Source organism: Equus caballus, chromosome 17 (genome assembly GCF_041296265.1).
Source record: "Equus caballus isolate H_3958 breed thoroughbred chromosome 17, TB-T2T, whole genome shotgun sequence".
NCBI classification, from domain to species: Eukaryota; Metazoa; Chordata; class Mammalia; order Perissodactyla; family Equidae; genus Equus; species Equus caballus.
The window spans coordinates 84,532,371-84,553,388 of NC_091700.1; the positions used below are offsets into that span (position 1 = coordinate 84,532,371).

At 35.0% G+C, this 21,018-nt stretch overlaps 1 protein-coding gene across 2 annotated transcripts in view; it reads left to right on the forward strand.

The window, feature by feature from the left end:
- The window catches only part of GPC6 (glypican 6), a 1,023,293-nt gene that overhangs the window by 663,202 nt on the left and 339,073 nt on the right, over positions 1-21,018 (forward strand). The window lies entirely within an intron of this gene.

Here is a 21,018-nt window from a genome sequence, read left to right on the forward strand (position 1 = left end):
TTTACTATGAAAACTATAATTTCCCTTAAAATGCTTGGAAAGGCATAATGGCTATTGTATAATTAAAATCTCAAGGTGCTCAAAGTGCATTCTACAGAAAACAGACTAAGGTTGAGTTATGAATGCAGGCTCCATGGGGAACAGCTTCTGATCATTTCAGCTACTTCATCATGTGGTTTGAGTATTTTTTCTACAGAAAAGATCATTACTTTTTGCTACTCACTGTCCTTGAAGTTATCAGATTTGGTTTCAGTATAATTTTTCCAATGGTGTAGTGATCTTCCTTTCCAGGAAAGCACAGTGACATCTCAACATGACCATTTTGACACGACAATTTCGACATGACAATTTTGACATGACAATTTACTTAGGTGCATGGATTCAAGAGAATATTTTTCTCAGTGATTACTGCTTTCTTGTCTCCTCTCACCTTTATTTTATTCAAAATATGTAACATTGGAAAAAAGCAAACCGGTCTCTTGATTACCTAAGCACCACTTCAGCTCACAGTAAGAAACTAACGTTATAAACAAAATAATGTTTCACGATTTGTGGAGTTCATGCCAACTGGTTTGAGGAAACAATTGAAAATAATAAAAGAGCATTCAGAGATCCTGCGTGGATTTTGAAGTTTATCTTTAATCTTAGGATTTCATTTGTCTTTCTGGGACATTTATTTAGGTTGGATTTTGCAAGCTTGTCACTTTTCACAAAAATAGTCATACGCTTAGAAATAGAGTTGTAGGAATTCTAATTTAGAAGAAAGAAACTCGATTTCTGATCCCAGGCTTGGCCACTAGCTTTTTGACAAAATCATCTATCTTTGGGTAAACCTCAGTTTCCTTGTCAGTAAAACCAAGGGGTTGTCTTGGAGGCATGGTATTCAAACTGTGATCAATAGAGACTCAAAGATCCTAGTGGGGAATCAAGACTAAATAGCCTGATAAGGGATGCTCCAGGTCCCCTCTGTCCATGTACATCCAAACCACTCCATTTGTTCTTTTCTTTAAAAAATATTTTTTTCCAGTAACATCTTGTAGCACTGGATTTCCCTAATTAATGAATGAGTGAGTGAATGAATGAATGAACAAATGCTTTTTGTTGGCTCTAAAATGCCATAGGAGACTTCATAGTAGGCCATATTTATGCCCTTTACGTACAAGAAAAGGCAAAGAGTATACTTGCTACTTTATCTGTTAAAAGCAATTGATTTCTTCTCTTTGGTTATATTAGAATAAATTAGGCTTTCTTCCAAGCCTCTTAGCCCATTGGCTAAGCAGTTACTTTGGACACTCAATCCCAAGACAAAATAATGACTCTGTGGGGGAAATTTGGGGACTGCTCAATCTGGTGCCCAGAGCACTAAGGCTGTGGTAGAAGCTCCACTCTCCAAACCCAAAGAAGGAAGATCTTTACCTCTTCTCTTAGCCACCATCACACTAACCTAAGAAGACACATGATTCTGAATGAACGTGTGTGGGTGTAGGTATGTAAAATTCAGGAATCTACCAAGATTTCAAGCATTTTGAGAAAAAAAGAGAGGAGCAATATCTTTGCTTCATTTATCCAGAAAAGGAATGATTATCAAACAGAATAGTGAAGAAAGGCATTAATTAAAATGAGTTGTTATAAATGCTTCTGCATTTGCTTCATATAGAGTGTTTAATAAATGTTGCTGATACACAAGCATTCTGAAAGGAGATGGAGGGACTACAGCTGTATCAACAAGTGAAGTGAAACATAAAGGAAAGTCAGGAGAATCAGAGATAAAGCCATGATGATGAGTCCTTCCTTCCTTATTGCTCCCTTTTCCATCTCAACCTCTGTGTTTAATATGATTTCCAGCCATGCTGATGTCAGACATGGCCACATGACATGCTCTGGTCAATCTCTGTAAGAGAGTAGTATGGCCAGAAATGCTGAACAACAAAAAGCCCTTGTTTATAGAATTTGCTGGTTTTTGTGGTGTTAATTATCACTGAACATGGAATTTGGAGGAGATGTGCCGTGGCATGCTATTGCATAGTATTTCCACCGTATAGATACAGTAGATGTAAATAAACTCAACAGTATAAGTGATAGTAAAACACAGTAAATTAATTAAAAGACGATGAGTTTTGAGCATTTATGCTTCATTTTTTATGTAATTTACTTATTTTATTTTATACAATTTAATTTTTAACAACTCACTCATCAAATTAAAACTTAACATTGGTTTTCACAAGCTGATACAAGGCAACTCCAGCACAGCTCTACTTAAGCACAAGTGAGCCCGATCCCTGCCAACAAAAGCTTTAAGGAAAAGCTCATGGTCCACTGTGCCTTGTCTACCTCCCTCTGCGATCATATCTGAAATGTTCCAGATAGAAGGTACTTCATCAGCTCTGCTCCCAGAGTGAGGAGAGCATGGAACAACTGGAGAACAAGAAATAACCTTTTCAATGTAAGTCAGTGAAATTTTGGGGTCAGTTGTTACCATGGTGTAACTCTAGCTACCCTGAGTACAAACAAACTCACACTCAATTTTCTCACAAAATAGCCACCAACTTGATTTCTCCTCATTTGGCAGTTTGTCCAACATGCTAATTTAAACTTGGTTTACCGAAATTGGGGAGTCTGCAAATTAGATTTCTTCTATAACGATCATTGTATGGACAACGATGCTTCTCTGTCTCTCTTTTCTCCTTCAGTTCCCCACTTCTGTGACATCCTGTTATACATCCTGCTATGTTTGTGGCTCCTACTAACTCTTCCATGAAGCCCCAAACAAAATGGGTAGACAGTAAGATCCATGAAGTTAGGGACCCTACTCATTTTGCTCACTACTATATTCCCAGGGCCTGGCAAATAATCGGTGTTCAATTATGTTTGCTCAATAAATTACTTAAAATAAAACACTTTTGAAGTCTATTTACACTCTGATGTATATGTTGTTATATTTGTCCTCCTATATTACATTGAAGGGACTTGTCTATGTGTTAGCATTAACCATAAGCCCCTTGAGGCCAGTGTCACTGTCATCTTTCTGTATAAAGCCATGACAATGCTTCACACTCATAACAGGAATTTAATAGATATTTATTTTTATTTGAACATTTTCTGTACCTTCTGTATATAGCAATGAGATGTCTCTTCATGAATATAAGTTTTATTCAGAGTTGGACAGTTGGGACTGAGGGTTTAAGAATGACAAGAAGACTGAGAAAAGGTGCTGATGATGGAATATTGTCATAAAATGTCTACAAAATAGGCCTGGTAGAAACGTAAAAGGGTACATGAATTCGGTTATCATAATAAAGATAATCACTTTGCATTTACATAGCACTTTGCAGCAAAATGAATTTCAAAGCAATTTGCCAAACGTTTTCACAAAGGATCACTTGGCTCAGTCCCAAATAGTGTCTTCTGGGGTGGGACCCTGCAGCTGTTCACAGTGCATATGGAGACGCCAAAGAGCCAGTTGACTGAGCTGAACAGAGGCGACACGCTTACGAGAAGCTGCAGGAGACTTGCGCAGCTCTTCTAGTAAGATGCCTGGTCCTGCTCCGTTCTGGGGGCCTAGCTCCCTCAGGTAAATGCTGCCATTTCTGAGAAAGAACATGGGGGAAGGATTTCTGACCTCCTTAAAACAGGCGTATTACCCAGCGTAGAAAGAAGAAATAGGCAAAGTAATTGATTTAGTACTTGGAGGACAACCTAAGTCATTACAATACAATCCAGCAAACATTTATTGAACACTTCAGGCAAGTTACTTAAACTCTCTAAGCCTCAGTTTCCTTACTTGAAAAGTTCTTTCCTCAGAGATTATTATGAGGATTAAATGAGAAACGAGTGTAAGGTATTAAGCATGGAGCATACCACATTTACCTGGCATTATTTTTATTATTATCATTGATTCTCTATCTTACATATCATTATGTAAAATTAAAATGAGATAATTATATTTTTTTCTTTTAAATATTATCTTTTTTGCATTTTTATGGCTATAAATATCTTCTACAATGCCTTCAGATTATTTTTGTGCATTCAAGGAGAATTGTTTAAAATCAATCTTACCAAATCATATATATTCGAAATTGTAGGCTTTTGTTGATATTATATGTAGGACTATAATTATATTCCAATGGGTAAGAATTATGGCTGTATATAATCAGATCTAGCTAAGTACCCCACCACTCTAAATCTTGTACATTTCAGGGCACAATGAAAAGGAACTCAGAAAAATCAAGATAAGACCAAAATAGTTTGGTAGATCCACAAGTAACATGCTATATATGTGAATGAAAAAGCAGTTGATTTCATTCAAAACTATATTCTACTAAGTCAAAGTAAATGAATTGTTGAAGAGAAATTGCACCAGATGGAGTTAAACAGGCCTGGAAGATTTTATTTAAGACTATCGCAATAAGACAGAGACTATTGCAGTGGGAAGAAAAATTGAACTCAACTCTGCTGAAACAAAATGCAGGAGAGTTTTTAAGCACCAGAGTGAGCTATTGGAAAAGGACTAGAGGAGGTTAGGGGGATTGTTGGTCAACATGAATAGGCCATTTGTGTTTGCTAATTGGTACTTATTGAAATTAGACTCCTACCCTCCCAGAGAGACTGGGGAGATAGGGACCCCATCTTTCTTGATGATTGCTTTTCAAAGTGATGGCTCGCAGGTCCTTAGAAAGATATTCCTGGGTTTTAAAACTGGCCAGAGGCCAGGAGAAGGTGTACATCTTAAGGGGGAAGAGAAAGAATTTACAACTGCAAGTTTTCTAAAGTAAATGCTCTAAGAAAAGAAAATATTAGTCAGGAAGAAATCTGTCTGAAGATTAGTCAAGCTGAGGGGAACACTAAGGCCATCTTTCTCGATACTCTCCCATGAAACTTGGTCAGCTTTGTTCTCCAGAATTGTCTTAACACCGTGAAGAAGGGTCAAAACACGTTAGCAAAAGGATTTTAAGTTTTTTCTCTATGTCTACTGATTATGCAGCTGGAGAAAAGAACATAACAGATAAATATATTGGCAGAAGTTATTAATTAGATTATCCCAATATTGACCTAGATTTATCTTAATTTATCCTAGAAATTAATCTGCTTTTTCTTTTGCCAGAACATTTCCTTATTATGAATGGGTTATCAATATATTAGAGAGGTGCACTTGGAGTAGTAATATAAACACGGAGAATTATAGCATAGAATGTTCAAGAACCGTGAATTCCATTGATGGTTCTTGTGAGTTCCATGTTTCCATGTATATTCAGAAGGGGAATAAATTATCGCTGCCTTAAAATCTGTAAAGACATAGCAAATCTTAAAATTTTAGCAGAGATTTTTGTAATTTTTTACAATTAATGTGAGATTTGAATGGGGCACATAGCTCTCAAACGCGCCTCATGGAGTTTGACCCTGAGTTATCTCAAGAGAGGCTGAAAATATTCTACTGAAGCCTGAAAAAGGGAAAAGGCCAATTATAAAGTGATTTACTTGTTCCTAAATGGCTTTGCAAAGCACTAATGAAAAATCATTTTCAGTGGACTTTTGGTGGGATCCTGCAGTTAAAGAAATCAACGGTAACACAGTCATCTTGAAAGAGGCAAAAATTGACAAAAGAAAGTGAATAATTCACATCTAGCTGTGAATGTAACAGTCTGAAGGCACAGCTAACTAAGCCACATGCTCTTTTTCCAGTGTTCGCAACTATGGTCAATAACAAGTCACAGCTAAGAAAGCGGCGTGTGCTTTCTCCAGTGTTGGCAACTCCAGTCAATAAAGTATAATTGGAACCTGCCAAGAAGGTAGTGTGTCAAAGGTGTATTTAAGCAGAAACTTAGATGCTGAATGGTTTGTGTAAAACTTGAGCACATAGTCTGATTATAAGTTCAAGAACTTGGAAAAGTTTGAACACTGTCAATCCATCATGTGAGTAACTTACACTGCTGGAACATGACAACTGCATCAATAGAGCTCAGTCAGAATAGAGGAAGAAGTGTCAACGTTACAAAGAGAAGCGTTGCTTTTAGTAAGTAATTAGAGGGAGGGTTGGGAGAAATACACTGTGTCTCTTCAATGGGTATAAGCAAAAAGATTAAAATATTACTTGTTTATCTCCTCCAAAGATACACAAATGAAAGTAAGACATTTTTTGTTAAATCAATGGACAGGAATTTTATTATCTTTTGCTTGTTAGATGATCAATCTACCATCATACAGTCTACTATTTAATTCAAACTCTTTGACACTCAAGAAAAGATTATATGATATTAAAAAGAGAATGGAGACAAGATGCACAATCCATTTCACTGTTGATTGGATAGGTGGAGTACAGAATAAAAAATGTCAGTTCTAAAGATCATGGACATTGTGATAAACATAATTATCTCTTCTTGTGACTCCAAATCCAGAGGCTTCAAAAGAATCATTGAATGCCTTTCTCTGGCAGTCGCACTTTTTAGACTGGGAAAAAATGTTAAATTTGTGTATCTGAGCTCGTCCCTGCTCTGGGAATCAAAAGATTTGCCTCAGTAGGTATGTCATGCAAAGAATATATTTTACTACTAATAGTCCACAGTCCACGATACAGACTGATTAATGGACTGATTTGTTAAGTAGAATAAATAAAGTACTGCCTAGGATCACTTTCCCCCACATAACTTAGGATTTCATCGGCAAAATTACATTAATCATTTCAGCATTTCCATAGAGAAATCTCAATTTTCCTCCATGTAATTTGCTGATAGATTGGGTCCTTGTCTATAGTGATTGCTTCTTTGGAGAGGAAATTTTTATTTATAGCATAGATAAATTTAACGTGTACTAATATAGAGAAAGTCAAATCGTTTGCATACTTTTCTCTTATTTGCCTCTCAATTCATGTCACATAACTAAAGGGTTAATCACATGTGACATTAGACAGATAGCATCAATGACTAGCTGACTGGATGATACATTGCAAGGTCCACTTGCTGTGGTGTAGCCCAGCCAGGCACCACTCCTCTCCAACCCTTCCACCCCTGTTTCCATTTTGGTAAATTGGCAAACAGCACTTGGAACATACTGGAGCATGTAGATTTTGTGTGTGTGTGTGTGTGTGAGTGTGTGTGTATTTTGTATGTGGGATGCCACCACAGCATGGCTTGATGAGTGGTATGTAGGTCCGTGCCCAGGATCCACACCCATGAACCCTGGGCCGCCAAAGCAAAGCTTGTGAACTTAACCACTATGACATCAGACCAGCCCTGGAATGTATTATTTTAATTGAACCTAATTCTTTTTTATATTAAAGAACACAAGCCTTATGATGATCAAATAACTGATTTTTAATACTTTTGTTTTCAAAATTATCTACTGTGCTTCCTCTTCTTGGATTTATCAATAAAGAAGACCTAAAGTCAAGTTTTAAATGAAAACTCTCTATGTATGGTTTTACTTCTTACTATGTCACAATGCAAAATGCAGTAAACAGAAGCATCAAAGTTAAAGTTTGATAGAATGATGACCTGTAGCCCTTTGAATCTGAATAGACGTTAGAAACACATAAACTGATAACTTCTTGAGCCCAATTGGAAGATAATATGGATCAGGATTTAACGAGGTGTGGAAAATGACTTTGAAATTTCAAGAAGACAAAATTGATTTTTATTAAGATATACATAGTATATTTTTCAACTCATTTACATAATTTGTAAAATTACGTCCCAGTGGGTTGCGTTTTAATATGTCAATATTGACACCCTAGTTTATGAAGGCCATTTCAGGATTCCATGATAATTCTTATGGGGAGTTTTGTGATGACCTGCATAAAATAGCAGCATCTTTGAAATCCAGACTTTTCTTGTTTTCTTGACTTGTTGTCCAGTCTAATTACTTTTTCAAGTCCGTAAGCCTTTCTGCACTTCGAAAGGTCCAATGTAGAGTCACTGTGAGCTAGGTCATCGCAAGGTTGGAAACCTGGTTGTAGTAACATTGTATGGAGGGAAAATAGGTTCTTTTTGGAGAACCCTTGGAGGAGACATGGGTTCTTTTCCTAGTTGTGCAACTAACCAGTCACAAGACATAAACAAGTCAGTTTAGCTCCCAGGACTCAATTTCCTCATCGGGAATTCCTTTGATACCGTACTTTTTGCATCAACTCTGTAGTCTCAAGTGTTGGCCAAAATATGCTGCTACAAAAATGATCCCTAGAAAATTAGACTGGTTCATTATTTTACTTCCATCCCATTCTATCCAGCTCATCTGTGTCTGCCTCTTCTGATGTCATTTTCTCAAGGAAAACTGCAAATCCTCTTAAAATAAACATTTTCTGAGGGCATGATTTATTTCTGATTAATGAGTAAATTAGATTTTTTCAATAATCTTTAATATGTTCTGCTTTTACAAAAAAAAAGACATTTTGCTGAATACTTTGATTTAGAAATTCAAATGATGTTGAAATTTCTCCTTTCCTAAGGGTAAAAAGGCTATTAACCACCCACTTGTTTATTGGCTCTAGTTAATAGCTACAGTAAATGAACATGACAGCACCAAATTTCAGTGTTTTAAATTTTTACATAGACAAAGCTGGTACATTAAACCAGAATCCCCATTAAACTAACTCATATCACTGACATACTCCTCAAAAGCAATAATACATATTTCCTCGAGTGTATTCTAATGGTGCTGATACTGAAGTGGGTCAACACACAGATTTATTCGAGGCTCCACCATTTACTAGGTGCATAACTTTGGACAGATGTTTGCCCTTTCTCCTCTCAATTACCAGAGAAGAAATGGCAATTTTAAGGGGTAATTTCAAGTTTCAAATGAGATCACATATATTGGAGCATTTTAAAAACTGCAAGGTACTGTGTAAAGAACTATTACGGTTTTTATTTATGTCAGCAATTTGACTTTATTATTCATGTTGGCAGGAGAAATTTTCTTTCTCATATCTTCCATTTTCTGGAAAAATAAATAAACAAAACATCTTCCTCAAATCTTAATTCCCTCTCTGGTCACTATGCTACTTCTCTACTTAAGAATCAACTTTTGAAGGAGTGGTCCTCAGATATTGACTTTAAAGTCTCCAAAATGGCCTCCGAAGATGTAGGTCCAATCATCTTTCAAATTCCCCAAATCACTCTCAGTATATGACATAAGTGACCACACCATTCTTGAAGTTCCTCCCTTGGCTTTCATGATACTGAAACTGTGCACTTTAATCATTCATTCATTCATTCATTTATTCAAATACTCATTCATCCAGTGATTCAACAAATATTTATTCACCCCTTACTATGATTAGACACTATTTTCAGGTACTAGAGATACAGCAGTGAACAGTGAACACAATGGAGGAATCCCCTGCTGCCCTCATGGAGCTTCCATTCTGTGAGAGGGACAGACAATAAACACATAGATATTTATAGCTGTTGCTTGAGGAGTGTCTTTGCAAACTGCCCATCTGTAACACATTGTTGCTGCTAGCCGCAGAGAAGGTTTGGAAGGTAATATAGAGAGCGGGAGCATGTAGTCACTGCCCTCAGTCTTTCTTTCTGAGTCTCACTGGCCCCTCCTCTGTTCCTACTCCCCTTAAATGGACATTATATGATGTTTGGTCTTTGTCATCCTTTTTTCCCTTCAGGTCTTCTTAGAAGTGTTTTTTTTAATTAATAAAATAATTTCATTGCTACATTAAATATTTATCATCTGTCAGCAAGTACAAGTCCTTTGTTTGAGAAGCTAGACTTCTAGCTTATTAAGAGCGCTAATTCCCTTTTTATTATGGGGCCCACTCAAGGTATAAGATTTTTTTTAATGTTTAAAGGAACATTTCTTTTCTCTCTATATGGCATCTAACTGACATTTCTTAAAGAAAAATTTCAGATATTATAGACAAAGTAACTTTTCAAAAAAAAAGAAGAAAATTTATCAATAATGCTATCCTCCAAACGGAGCATTTCTTTTTATTTTTCTAGGCTCAGTTTATGTCTTTGTCCATGCATGTTCCTAAATTTATAAATATATTTTTCCACTGTCAGGTAAATTATAACAGCCTCCAATTCTTGCTTCCACTTCCACTTTCCACATTGTAACAAGAATCGTCTTTCCAAAACACAGCACATTTTCACATCTTACACACATGCAGTCACATACTCACAATCGCCTTGAATTCCTCAGTAACTTTGACCTTTATGCTCATATAGAAAATGATAAGAATCTGTCCCTTCAGGGAATGATCAAAATCAGAATTAGAAGTGGCCAGTATAATTGTCTTCACATTTTTCGTTTGTGTTCTCCCTAAAGTAATAATTTTGAAAATCTATATATGCTCACAAATCTTTTCAGTTATCAAAAATGTTCATTATAAGTTTAAATAATTACAAATGATGTAATTTCTGCCATATTGTAAATATTGACAGTTAAGACAAAACATTACATTACTCTTTTAAGGTGTTCAATGAAATAAAAGTCTAAATATCTCAGCATATTTGTAATCCATTATAGTCCATTTAAAAAATCATAAACAAGTTTTTCTTTAACAGGTTTTTTCTTTCTCCTGAAGTTGTATTTTCTTTCTAATACCCCCACAGAAATGCATGCTATAGTACATATTTATATCTTGAAAAATTTAATAACTACCCTATCATTTCTGTGACAAATGCATATGGATAAAGTGAAATTAACATTTAAAAAGAATTTCCATGACCACAAGGCTCCAAGTGCTAACGTTTTATTCTGGCTTGAGTTAGCATTACAACTATTATTGATAGTAAATTGATCAAAACCACAGAAGTATCTTATATTTTTTGATAATTAAAGTTTAAAAATAAAGTCTTTTGGCACATTCTTCTCTTAGTGAAACAGTGGGATTCCTTCCCCCCACCCCCGCCATTGGTTCATAAATCTTTGGATGAATATTTCTTATACACAGAGTAGTTCGGCATCATTTATACTCCTTTTTATTGTTATGGAGTATGTATTGAGAAACATTATTCAAATAAATAGTTAGCTAGGAATAAAAGGAATGTTGTTAGAGGAAGTCACTCAATTCTTTGAACTTCTTCCAACTTGTAGGTCAAAAATAGCATAGTAGCTATCTTCAAAACTTATTTTTAATAAGCTAGCACCTGACAGTTTGATTAGATCCTCTTTCAATTTTGTTGAAAGCGAAAAATTAAAAAACTATCTGCTTTATAAAGGATCTGTTACCTAAGCATTAGAAGAACTTGTTTCTCTACATGAATAGTAATATTTTAAATTGTCCCTAATATCCCACCCCAATTTCTGGTTCTCAGGTACTTACATTCTGGCACTATGCATCATATTACATTTAGTGATAAGTGAGAAGAATGCCTTGTTTTGTGACTTTTGAGAAGTTGACGGTGAAAGAAGTAGCCTTGACAGTAGGTTCAGTCTTGGCAGATCTGTTTTAGGAAAAATTTCATAAAGAAGTTGAAGACGTGGAAGTGGATTCACTTAAAACTCTCTCTGCTCAGGTATCTCTCAGAAAGGCCTCATGTATGCTATTTAAGGGCTAAAGGATAGAAGAATAGGACCTGTATCTCTGTATAGATAGTAGCCTAAGATCTACCATTTGTGGGCAGAGAATGAACATGGAACTCAGAAAGGCTGTCCAGAGAGTCACATATGTTCACCGAAGGGTGACTGGGGAGAAGGTATTGTTTTTTCTGGTCTAGGTCTGCGTGACATTGACAGCTAAGGTTCAGCACCTGTTACCACATATTCATGACCAAAAGCATGGGAGTTTAGTTGACATTGTTAGAGTCGTTACTATGTATTTTGATAGAAATTTTCAGAAAAAAAAAAAAAAGCTCTGTAGTTTATGGTCCTCTCAATTCATTTTCCCTGCAGCACAGAAAACAGACAGCATTTGAATCATTTAAAATATCTTCAAAGCCTACAAAAACCAACCAAAATTGAAGGTCAAATAATCTATGCATGTTATAAGAGGAAATGTGTTTTCTGTTAGTCAAACACATTATGCTGACATGTCTCTCTTGATGAAATCTGGGAGAAAAAAGTTTAGAAAGTGAATGCCAATGAAAATTTAGAAAGGAAATCTTAAAACTTCCTTCAAGAAGGACTTGAAAAGATTAATTTAATTGTTCTTCCTAAGTGCGATAAGTACATTTAATAGTCCTCTACTTTAGATGGAGATTAACATCAGAAGACCAAAGGTAATGAAAATGCCAACCAAAAGATGCTGTAAAATCCAGTTTTGACCTGTATTTAAGCTTTTCTCTATTAACAATATAGGGTTCCTCTAGTAGCTGAATTAATTCTTTCAAGTTACAGAAGCTTAATGCACTGTCCTAAAAGGCATACTTTATAATATGCAACAAGTTTAATTACCACTGAACTCTATATTTGTGGTTGGAGGTATAATTCTTTAGGTGTTAGCAGTTCATGTCAATATGCAATAAGCTAATCGATTTTGTTGTTAGATTTTTATATGTTTACAATAACATGTAAACTATGTAATATTAGTGTTTAAGCACAGCAAACTTCTTGGGCACATTCATAAATTATATTTTTCAGTTGTCTGCAAGACTGAAGACAATGTGAAAAATATCCTTAGAGCTCAGTAAATTGTACTTAATATTTTCATTGCAACTTTGACCTAAAACTTAATCGGTGGTTTTATATAATTCTTTTTAAGTAATAGAATTAATGGTGGGTGATGTTCTTGGAATTTGCACCATGAATTGAAATAACAAGTCTAATAGGGTTTTTCATAAGAAAATGGTATTATGGGTCAAACACCCCTAACAAGGGCTGAGTGACTGCAGTAGAAATGAATAAAAGCATCATATCTTAACCACTCAAACATGGTACCAGAGTTTTCAAAATGTGTATAAACTCACCAATTTACTAATCAATCACATAAAATTGTATTCATTGCTATACTATCATGATATGCAATTAAGCATTATTTAACTTTTTTAGAATACCTTCCTTTTTACTAAAACCTATCAGAGAGGAAGAGGCATCAAGACCACGGAATTGGGAGGGCTTCTTTGTAGAAAAAATTGTAGGAATGTTGGATGAGATGACTGGAAAAACTTAGTCACCTCTTACTTTTTAAGTAATCATTACAAAGTAATATTGCTTATTTCTGTATCAGGTATGCCATAACTTACACATTAGTTTCATCATTCAAAGTAAACTCCTTTTGAAACTGGAGAGTTATTCAAATAGCTCTGCATTATTTGGGGGAACAATTTTTTAAATGCTTTGACACAAGAAAATTAGAAACATTATTTCTGTATCACTCTTCTACAAATTCCCCCTTAATTCATTTCATGAGATTTTGCTTTTGTTGGTATATTATCGTCTCCCTCACTCATCCCCAGAACACTTGGGAATATCTAAAATGCTGAAAAGCATGATATGCACTGTAGACCTGTGCAGACTCCTATCAAGTTGTCCTTAGAAGATATTTATTTAAGATAAGAATGGTAAAGACATTAAGTCAGTGAATAGTTTTCAAGGTTGCTGAGTTTTCCGTGCTCCTGATATTCCAGGCTGTGCTGCTTCTCTGGTTCTCCTGAGAGTTTGTTGTGGTTACCTTCCCACTGCCCTGTTTTAGGTAAAATCAGAGCCTTCACTAGCTCTCTGTTTCTTGGCCAGTCATTTGAAACCCCAGCAGTTCTCGTGTCTCCTTCCTCAGCTGTGGATCTTGCTCCCCAGTAACTTTGAACTCCACGTTCATTTTCATTACAGCACTTTGAGCAGTGCCAGCACATGGTAATGCTTGTCAAATGTTTACTGAATGAACTTAAGAATGAATTCCTCATAAACTTCCATTCCATTAATATTGGAAGAGGAGGAGAGAAGAAACTTTTTCTTGGTACAGTGCTGTCTTTTTTCCCCTCTCAAAGTTCACTAGCTTAACTTTTTTTGGTCCCTTGTTACTTTTTTTTTTTGGAGGGTAGAGTCACTACTGGCCCCTCTTGAAGTATCTCTTCCCAATCAGATTCCCCCATGCCCATACACATTTCCAAGTAATGTTTTCTTCTTTGCTGATGACAGTCCATGGTTCAATTGTCAGCCAATTGATTAGAGCATGACCAAATTAGTGTTGTGTAATCTCCCTAAACTGATGTTGCCATTGCTTCCTTTCTTCTTCCTTAGGACATTTTCAGAAAAAGTCCACACTGGCACTTTGCAGGATGAAGTGAAGAATGGGAATTTTCCATGGAAATGTCTTGATGCTTTGAGCCAGGGGGATTCTCATGTAGGCCTCATCAGGAATTAGAATGATTAATGTGAATCTCTATGTGTGCTAACAACTATATGATCTGTAAAGTAGATAACATCAATACTACTGACAGGAAGACATATTAGTGTTCATGGAGAACTGTTAGATAGGTAGACAGATAGATAGATAGATAGACAGATGATAGCTATATTAATGCAAATTCCATATCTATGTGTTGTGCATCAAAAATTACCAAAACACTTCAGTTTGGTGTCTGTCTATGTTCCTGTGTATATCAGCCTCATTTTGATATTATTCACCTCCCACCATATGCCAGCTCCTTATAACTAGGTGTTTAAAGTTGTGTGTTCCTGAGAGAATGATTGATTTGGTTTAATTTTCTTGAAAATGCTACATCTCCTTACTTTAAAAGCAGGTTGTGTGCATTCCAAAGCAGATACATTATAAATAGGTTGGTTCCACTATACAGAGGCTAGAAATTCATGGCTTTTACCAAAGTGGATTCTCACATCAGTGATTCATATTTAAAGTCACCACTAAAATGTTTCTTCTAAATGAAGCAATATTTAAGCTATAATTTCTAAATGTGGAAGACAACTATTCCCTGATGAGACCCTTAAGGAGCTTGTTTTACATTCTGTGTTCACATTTTGAAAATTTACATTTGGGTAAAGTTCAGAATGTCAAACAGACTGCCCAAGTAAAAGGCAATATCACCAAGACCTCATAATGATAGAGCAAGGTAAAATTTAAATGATGTTGTGTTCCATTGGGTAAATACGTTAGAAGCCTTCTGAAATATGTATTTAACTAGTACAAAGAGCTATTTCACTCTAATGGATGAAAAATATCTATTCTTGGATATGTGTGTGTTTGTATTATTTAAGTGCTATTTGGAACTATTCCAGTCTATCAAATGAATAACAACATACATTTACTAACTTCTATGGCAGTCTTATTTATGTTTTAAGGTGTGAAATTAAGTATAGAAACTGGATCTAAGGAACACTGAATTTGTGACAATCTGACCAGTACTGACAGGGCTGGCAAGGACTGATACAGACCTTAACTCACTTTACTTCCCATGTCCTGTTTTTGTTAAGTGTTTCACAGCATTGATGTTCCTTAAACTTGGCTTTGGAAATTCCGCACTTATGGTCATTAGGCATTCCAGTTATGTCTATTCCTTTTCTGCCAGACCCAGCAAGTTCGGCGATCATTTCATGGCTTGCAAATGCTTTGTAAGCCTCTTGCACTTGGGGGGAGGTTTCTAGTTTGTAAGTAAATTACATTTTAAAAACTGGGCTGAATTTTTGTCACAGTGGCGCTATAAACATTTGTCATCCATCTAGGGGACATTTTTCCTTCAGGCTCTGATTTGCAATTTATAATTGTTTCCTGTCTTATCCTTGTTCTCTCTCAATGGTTCAAGATGGAGAGAAGATAGTTTTAGAACATACACATTTTAATCAACATTCAAACTGAATTGGAAGGCTCAAAGGTTTTCTGTTTGTATGCATGGGTAGTCATCTCTACCAAGAAACCATTAAGGAAGGGTTGAAATAATACGTGAGAAAATGTTAAAATATCATCCAGGTCATGCACATCAAACTAATTTTGGTATCACGTAATTCAAGGTTAATTTATTTAAATAAAATTTTTTATATAACCATATAGCTAAATATAGCCTCTGGTTTTAAATAAAATTTTTTATATAACCATATAGCTAAATATAGCCTCTGGTTATTGATAAAGAATTGTGTCTCTAGCTCTGAAATTTCTTACAAACTTACAAATATGGTAGTAGGAATTTATTTGTTAAAAAAGTACTTCTATCTCTCTTTTTAAACAGCTTTATTGAGATGCAATTACATACCATAAAGTTCACTCATTTAAAGTATAGATGTCAATGGTATTTTAGTATATTTATATGCAGTGTTGGACAACCATCAGGGTTTCTATAATCTAATTTTAGGACATTTTCATCACACAAAAAGAAAACCTTGTGCCCATTAGCCATTACTTATCATCCCCCACTCCTGCTTCTCCAGTTTCCTCCTGACAACACTAACCTTTTATATGTCTCTGTGAATTTGCCTATTCTGGCCATTTTTTATAAATAGAATCATACAATATGTGGTCTTCTAGGACTGGCTTCTGTAATATAACATAATGTTTTCAAAGTTCACCCGTGATGAAGTATGTATCAGAGTTTCATTTCTTTTAATTGCTGAATGTATTTCATTGTATTTCATTGTACGGACATGCCACATCTTCTTTATCCCTCCTGATGTGGATGGACATTTAGATTGTTTCCACCTCAGGGTTATCATGAATAATGCTGCAATGAACAAGGGAGTACAAACATCTCTTCCAGAATATATCTTCAATTCTTTTGGATAAATCCCCAGAAGGGGGATTGCTGGATAGTACTACACTGTTTTTACAACTTTAGCTTTGTAGTAACTTTTGAAATCAGAAAGTGTGAGTGCTCTGAATTTGTTCTCTTTTTTTGAGATTGTTTTGGCTATTTGGGCCCCTTGCAATTCTTTATGAATCTGAGGATTGGCTTTTCCATTTCTGCAAGGAAAAGCTGTTGGAATTTTGATAAGGTTTGCCATGAATCCGTAAATTACTTTGAATAGTATTGCTATCTTAACAATATTAAGTCTTCTAATACATGAATAGAAGACGTGTTTCCTCTTTAGGTCTTCTTTAATTTCCTTTGGGCATGTTTTATGGTTTTTGGTGTAAAATTCTATCACCTTCTTGATTAAATTGATTCCTAGGTATTTTATTCTTTTGGATGATATTGTAAATGGAATTGTTTTCTTAATTTCCTTTTCAGATTGTTCATTGCAACTGTATAGAAATTCAACAGTTTTGTGTGTTGATCTTGTACCTGGCAACTTTGTGGAATTCATTTCTTAGCTCTAGTAGTTTTTTTGTGAATTCTTTGGGACTTCCTATATATAGGATGGTGCCATGTGTGAATAGAGATAGTTTTAATTCTTCTGTTTCAATTTGGATACCTTTTATTTCTTTTTCTTGCTTAATGACTCTGGTTAGAATTTTAAGTACAATCTTGAATAGCAGTGGTGAAAACGGGCTTCCTTGTCTTGTGCCTGATCTTAGAGGAAAATCTGTTTATGTCAGCTGTGAGTATTTCACAAATACTCTTTATCATGTTTAGGAAGTTCCCTTCTATTCCTAGTTCTGTGTTTGCATTTATCATGAAAGAGTGTTGGATTTTGTCAAAATCCTTTTCTGTGTCAATTGAGATGATCATGTGGGTTTATTTTCCTTTATTCTATGAATATGGCGTATTATATTGAATGATTTTCTTATGTTGAATCACCTTTGCATTCCTGGGATAAATCCCACTTGGTCATGGTGTATAATCTTTTCATTATGCTTTTGGATTCAGTTTGCTAGTATTTTGTTGAGAATTTTTTCATCTGCATTTATAAGGGTTATTGGTCTACAGTTTTCTTTCCTTATTATATATTTGTCTGGCTTTGGTATCAGGTAACACTGGTCTCTTAGAATGAATTAGGAAATCTTCTCTCATCTTCTATTTTTTGGAATAGTTTAAGAAGGATTTTTGTTAATTCTTCTTTAGATGTTTGGTAGAATTCACCAGTCAAGTCATCTAGACCAGAATTGTTCTTTGTTGGGAGCCTTTTGATTACCAATGCAATCTCTTTACTTGTTATACGTCTATTCATTTCCCATTTTTTGATGATTCAGTCTCGGCAGATTGTGTGTGTCTAGAAATTTGCCCATTTCATCAAGGTTATCTAATTTGTTGGTGTATGTATAAGTTTCTTAAGTCTACCGTAACATATTACCACAAACTGAGTGATTTAAGACAACAGGAATTTATTCTCTCTCAGTCCAGGAGGCTAGAAGTCAAAGTGTCAGCAAGTTTGATTCCTGCTGGAGGCTCAGAAGAAGAGACTATCCCATGCCTCTCTTCCAGCTTCTGGGAGAAGAAAGGTTTGAAATCCATAATCTAGTTTTATACCTTATGGAACTAGAAAAAGAAGAGCAAACTAAAACCAGAGGTAGCAAGACAAAGGAAATAATAAAGATTAGTAAAATTTTTCATTTTAGTTTGCTCTTCTTTTTCTAATTCCTTAAGGTGTAACATTCTTATTGACTTGAGATCTGTCTTCTCTTTTAATGTAGGCATTTATCGCTATCTGTTTTTGTATGCTGTGTTTTCATTTTCATTCATCTAAGTATTTTCTAATTTCCCTAGTGATTTCTTCTTTAATCTACTGCTCGTATAAGAGTGCATGGTTCAAATTCATATTTGTGAATTTTCCAGTTTTTCTTCTGATATTGATTTCTAGTTCCATTCCATTGTGCTCAGAGAAGATACTGTGTATGATTGCAATCTTTTAAAATTTCTTGAGACTTGAGATTTAGCAATGCTTTTTTACTGAAATTTAGAATTCTCTTTCTTTATTAAGCACTCTCCTGGTTGTTGTAAATTTTTTTAGATTGGATTCCAGAGTTCTCAGAAGTCAATTCTATCCTTTTTTGCTAGTTTAATGGTTGCTTCAGTGGAAGGACCAATTCTTGATATTCCTTACTCCAGCATTTCTGTGAGGTCACTCATCTCCAATGCTTATCTTACAGGTATCTGTTACATAACTTCCTTCACAAGCTCTCCTTGTCAACCCCTACTTCACAATTGTGAGCTAAGTGGCCTCTCATGGGTTCCCTTTGCACTGCACTTCCCCAAGACAAGTCATTTTCCCCTGAAATGATCTGGAAATGAATGTATTCTGAGTATCTCAATGCTGATATAATTTCTCTTTATTCATCCCCATAAGTATTAAATGAATGAAAGTTGCAAGAGGGAACAAAGAAGAAAGAAATTTAAGTTCTTGTGAACTTATTATATTTATTTACAGGTTACTGATTGTTAAAGAATTAAAATTACTTAACGTGAAAACTACTTTGAATGCAATTTAATTATTCTTGAGGGCTTCAGAAGACACTTCAGAATCTGGCAATATATTAAGGTGATGAGTAGAAAGAAATCACATCATTTAATATGACTGTAGATTAGAAATTGTGGAGGGTGGCATCGACTCTTCCTCAAAAACATGTTTTGAATTTATTCTAGTTAAATAATTCACTTACATTAACTTGTTTGTCTTTTGGGAGCAAAAGACAGATATGTTTATTTTATTATTTTGGCTATGTGATTTCCACAGAAACAAGCACTTCCTACATTGTGTATAATTGTGTATAAATGTAGATTTATAACTTTCACATTTTCTTGCTTTGTAAAAATATTTTAAGAGACAGTCTCATTTTACTTTAGCAACTATTAAGAATTGCTAATGTGAGCACTAATGCATGAATGTTAATCCAGATACAAAAAGCTTAAGTATATTAAAGACCAGCAATGAATTGCTATTATATGGTTAAGGGTATGCTATGCCTCAAATCACATTTAGAAAACGTACGAATTACTTGCTCTACATCCTGACACACATGTCTAGCCAGGTAAATAAGTCTTAGTCCTAACTGCCAATACAGCTCTATCAAGGGCTCTTTTTGTATTCTTTGCCATGTTTCAATGTATTCTGCTTTAACTTTTTAAAAAAGAAGCGCAAACAATGATAAAAAAGTCACAAATTTACAAGCTAAGAGCTCAATTATTTTTATATTATTTTATTTACTTTTCAGTTATCTTACAAGGAACCTTAGTTATAATTTGTGTTATTATTCCTCAATATTACCAGTGGAAGTGCAAAGTGGTACAGCCACTATGGAAAACGGTATGGAGCTTCCTCAAAAAATTAAGAATAGTACTACCATATGATCCAGCTATCCCAGTGCTGGGTATTTATCCAAAGAACTTGAAAACACAAATGTATAAAGATACATGCACCCTATGTCCATCGCAGCATTCTTCACAATAGCCAAGACTTGGAAGCAACCTAGTGCCCATCAAAGGACAAATAGATAAAGAGGTGGTATTTATACACAATGGAATACTACTCAGCCATAAGAAATGTTGAAATCCAGCCATTTGTGACAACATGAATGGACCTTGAGGGCATTATGCTGAGTGAAATATCAGAGGGAGAAAGTCAAATACCATATGATCTCATTCATAAGTAGAAGATAAAAACAACAACAAACAATCAAATAGAAATAGAGATTGGATTGGTGATTACCAGAGGGGCAGGCAGGGAGGGAGGAGGGTGAAAGGGGTGATTAGGTACATGTGTGTGGTGATGGATTGTAATTAGTCTTTGGATGGTGAACACGATGTAATCTACACAGAAATCAAAATATAATGATGAACACCTGAAATTTATATAATGTGATTATCCAATGTTACTGCAATAAAAAAATAAATAAGTAAAACTAGTCAGTTATAAGACCAAATATAAACTTGTAATTTATAAGTCATTCATTATACGCAAACAGCATCAAAAAAAGTTAACAGAAGGACTAAACCCAAGATGCAAGGATTTCATGTTGAAATCCTACTTGGTGGACTCACAAACTTGTGTCTATCTTTCCAAGAGTAGGATAATGGAGTAGGAACCATTGACTGTTTTCTTTTTTCCTCCTAATATTGTGAATTCTTGGCAAAAGATTACTAGTGGTGAAGGACAATATGTAAAAGTTAGGTGAAAACACAAATAAGTACCAAAAAAAGTGTTGTCATCATCAACTTATTCTTTCTTTTTTTTCCACTGGTAAATGATTTTGGATCTGATGTGTATTAGAACCCACTGAAGCTAGAATACCAGTGTGAATATTATTCAGAG